This window comes from Mus pahari, chromosome 23, assembly GCF_900095145.1.
Source record: "Mus pahari chromosome 23, PAHARI_EIJ_v1.1, whole genome shotgun sequence".
Taxonomy (NCBI): domain Eukaryota; kingdom Metazoa; phylum Chordata; class Mammalia; order Rodentia; family Muridae; genus Mus; species Mus pahari.
In genome coordinates, this window is record NC_034612.1 from 11,801,521 (window position 1) to 11,804,542 (window position 3,022).

Consider the following 3,022-nt stretch of genomic DNA (forward strand, 5'->3'; position numbering starts at 1 on the left):
GGTCTACAGAGTGAGTTCCAGGACAGCCAGGGCTATACAGAGAAACCCTGTCTCGAAAAACCAAAAAAAAAAAAAAAAAAAAAAAAAAAAAGTGCCCACCCAAAGAGTCACAGCAATGGGACATTCGGAAGCTGACCAGCCTCACAAGGTGGGCTGGACCCCAGAGACCTGCTCTGGAAAGGGTGTGACACAGGCCCAGGCAGCTCGATCCCCGAGGGGTCACCAGAAGCCTTCTCCACCTAGACAGCACCCTGGGCCTGGCAGACAGAGGGGCTCCCAAGTACCTTCAGTTCTATCTCAGAAGGGGGAGAAACCAGAGGGTGACCCAACTAGACTGGACAGCCTAAGGCACACAAGCTGAGGGCACAGCCCGGCTACTCAAAGGAAAGGAGGTCACTTCTCTAAGAACATCTGACCAGGCACTGGGTGACATTTGGTGCCAGAGTGTCAGGAAGGAAGAGGAGCAGCAAATGACCTCAACAAAACAGATAACACCCTTGTCATGACTGCCTGCCCTCCTGATCCAGCCATCCTGTGCTCTGGTGGCCCTCACAAGTTAGGTGTCAACTGAGGGAACCGAGGCCAGGAAGGGGTTTGTCATCTGACCCTGCCCAGGGTCCTTCAGACTTCCCTGCCCACAGACTCGGGAAACCCCAGAGCAGCTATGCTCAGGAGAGCTGAGGAAGGTCCCAGAGCCAGGGTCACTAAAAGTGGACAGCTTGAAAACCAATGGCCTGTAACTGGACCCTTCTCCCAGCCGGACACAGGTGCCTTCCGCACAGGGTTCATTAAAACTCCACCTCATTAAAACTGCGCCGCAAATCTCTTATCACTCACTGAACAGCGGGGGGAAACTGAGGTCGCGGCCCTCATCTTGGAAAGCAGAGGAGGAAGAACACAAGTTCTGCCTCTGGGACTCTCGGTTTCCTCTTTTGCCACTGCCCAGCCCTTGAGATCCCCAAACCACTGCTGCTGCTGCTGCTGCTGCTTCGGGCCAGTCCCTTCCCAGCTGACCACCCATTGGGACGGCACAAGTTCCAGAATGTATTCACCCCTCCCGGCTCTGATCGAGTTTCCTCCCAGAGGGGACCTGGGGGGGACAAGGTTCAGAAAGTGTCCTAAGAGCAGAAAACTCTTACCTTACCACCTCAACTTCCCCCCAGCGGGCCTTGGCCTGTCATGGCCTGTCCCATCCCCTTCCCCCCCCATCTCTGGCTGATTTCACCTTTAGGACTCCGCAAACCATCCCTGTGGATCACCAGGACACTAGTGACACACGTGTCCCCCCTCGTCCCCCACCCCCACCGCCGCCAGCCCCCGGCAGGGGCCCAAGCACGCTGTGTGCGGGGACAGCTCTCGGTTCCTCCCGCGGCGCCCCGCCAGGCTCCTCTCCGGAGGCCCCAGCTGAAAGCACTGACCTCCGCGCCCACATCCCTGCGGTCTGGGATTGGGGAAGAGAAACAGAATGAGGAAACGCCAGAAAACAGAAGCGGGACCCGGGGTGGCGGAGCGGCCGCCCGGCCCAGTTCCCCCAACACGCTCGGCGGGCCGCGCTTACCGCGCAAGCTGCGGGTCGGGGCCCGGCCGGCCCATGGCGTCGCACGGCCTCTCGGCGCTCAGGCAGGAAACCCCGGCTCGGAAAACGGCCAGCGCCTCATTTCCGCCGCCAGCTCCTGACAGCAGCCGGGGGACGCGGCCCCGGGCCGTCCCCGGGACGCTGCTGCTGCTGCTGCCGCCGCTGCGGACCCCGTGTGGCCCGTGACAGTCTGGGCGGGAGAGCGGCCAGGCGGAGGCGACGGCCCGAGCCCATGCCGCCCCACGCCGTTATGTAAAGAGGAACCGGCCGCGAGCCGCGCGCGGCGGCGGAGGGCGGCCTGGGGGCGTGGCCACCGCGAGCCACGCCCCGGGGCGGCCTGCGGAGGGCGGGGGCGGAGCCTATCCCGACCCCGCCCTCCCTCGCGCCTCCGCCCGCTGCCCGAGTGGGAGGTAGCGTAGCGACAAGCTCCGCCCCCAAAAGGCGCGCTCTCTGCCCCCAAGTTGCGTCGCGCCCCCTAAAGAAGGGGGGGAAAAAAAAAAAAAGAATCTCGAAGGGGAGGAGCGTGCTCGGTCCCGCCCCTCTCGCGCCGGCCAGTCACCGCGTGCCTCGGCAGGGCGGAGTCCCTAGAAGGGGAGGGGCGGGGCTAGGCGCGCGATGGGCGTGGCCGCCCCGACCTTCGGGACCTCCTGGGGGTGCGCCCCTGCGGACTCCCTCCCAGCCGAGCCTTATCTGAGTTTGCCCGGCCGGGTCTAGTAACTGCGACCGCGGCTTTCATCATCTCCCGGGGAAGGGGCCAGCCCCGCCCTGGTCTCACTATCCGTGGCTCCGCCGAGCTGTCCTGCCTCGGCGGCGCCATCTATTCGTGTTCCGCTCCCCTCCTAAGGTCCTCGGAGTCCCAGAACGGGCCGAGGAGGCTGTTCTGTACCTGACCGCCTGGCCGCTTTCTCTAGCTTGATGAAACTTTCTCCAAGAGCTCCTCCGCATCCCAGGCAGCCGTGCCCTTTTAAACGTCCACGCCTGCGCACCCCTTAGCCCTTTACCTTTTCTCTATCGCCACATAGGCTAACAGTGGGGTGCCCCTGTTCTGAAGTGGAGTCACTGCACGCCAGTCTTCCCCGCGACTCTACGGAGGGAGGGGAAAGAGGAATGCCTGTCCCCTCCCCCTCCCCCAACAGGAAGCAGGCCGCCCACGCCCCCAGCTTGGAGGGGCCACTGCAAGCCTTCCCAGACGACAGGCTCCCACGAGCCGATGGCTCCCTGGAGCCTTCCCCTTGCTGCGTGGGGACCAAATACTTGACCCCCTCCAACTCAGTTTTTTCATCTATGAAATGGAAATAACACGTGTCCCCAGCCCACTCAGGGACTGGAAGAAGTGAGTTGCTCACATTAGAGCAGCTAACCAACCGGGCTGAATTCAGTCCCCGGACCTGCCGTTGGAGCCCGAGGAAGGAACTCCCCCGTAGCTGGGGATTTCCACTACAATCG

At 62.7% G+C, this 3,022-nt stretch overlaps 1 protein-coding gene across 4 annotated transcripts in view; it reads right to left on the minus strand.

Annotated features, from left to right (window-relative positions):
* Sh2b3 (SH2B adaptor protein 3) overlaps positions 1-2,640 on the minus strand; it is a 23,230-nt gene extending 20,590 nt beyond the window's left edge. The window contains exon 1 of one of the 4 annotated variants that reach the window (XM_029533613.1): positions 2,578-2,640. The gene's annotated coding sequence lies outside the window, so the exon portion shown is untranslated. Of the gene's footprint in view, positions 1-1,418; positions 1,480-1,558; positions 1,831-2,577 lie in introns of those variants that run through there. The other 3 variants (XM_021186870.2, XM_029533612.1, XM_029533614.1) reach the window with 3 other exon arrangements.
* Between the last annotated feature and the right edge of the window lie 382 nt (positions 2,641-3,022).